The following is a 978-nucleotide window of genomic DNA, read 5'->3' as shown; positions in this document are numbered from 1 at the left end:
TAAAATGTGAAATATGCAGGACATAAAACAAAATCAACCGATTTAGCAGCTCTTTTTTTGAAATATGATTGAGCCTTAAATCTTCAGCCAGTGCTTTCTGCAAAACAAAAAAAAGCACAACATAGAGGCCAATGAGATGGCCAAAATATTTGCATGCCTTATTTGTTCTGTTGCAATAATTGATGGCGGCTGCACACCTGGTGGGTAATCCTAACGTAACAGATCTCAGTTCTGCTCTTGTTTTCATTACCATTTTTAGCTGCCTTGTTGCTATGGTATCCTAGGGCTTCTGTCCTGCTTGGAGCTTGCTAGGGGTGCGATCTTTCCAACCCCATGCACTCTTGCTTCAAACAATATCTACAGGTCTGCAGTCCTGTATACTTACACCACCTACCCCAATGATTAGGAGCCTCAAAATACATCTGTCATGAGATCTGAGGGAAGGAGGAGTCTGTCCAGAGGTGACTCTCTTGCTGCTCTTCTCCTTGTTTGTGCCTAGGGGGAGAAAAGCAGTTGAAGCTTAGCCTTGACATTGAGTTAGAAAAGCAACAAATAGCTCTGGAGAGGGAGGCAGGTTTTTTCCTTTCCTTTTGCTTCTGCTGGGAGGTTCTGATCTTGCGAAGAGCTCTGCTAGCATGGGGGCCTGTCAGTCTGTCTCTGCCTGCATTTGGAGTCCAGCCACGCAGATCCTTCTGCACCAGAAAAAGGCCTTTGTTAATGCATTTGCAATCTAGAAGCCTTTATCTGTCCCATCTCTAAGATAAGAGCTTATGGGCTGTGCAATGATGACTAACAGTTGTCCCACCTAACTCATAGCAGCTATTCTGACAATCCAGTGCTGGAGCTGTGAGCTGCAGCTGAGATAGTCCAGGCTCTTGCTCCTCCCTTGGCAAATGCTGTTCCCTAAAGTATAGAGGCTCGCAGGAGTTGCTTTCTAGTGCCATATGTGTTGTACTATGAGAAACCAAGCATGTTTTT

This window comes from Aptenodytes forsteri, unplaced genomic scaffold (genome assembly GCF_000699145.1).
Source record: "Aptenodytes forsteri isolate BGI_AS27 unplaced genomic scaffold, ASM69914v1 Scaffold92, whole genome shotgun sequence".
Lineage (NCBI taxonomy): Eukaryota > Metazoa > Chordata > Aves > Sphenisciformes > Spheniscidae > Aptenodytes > Aptenodytes forsteri.
The sequence above is the reverse complement of the archived record's forward strand: the minus strand, read 5'-3'. Positions refer to the sequence as shown.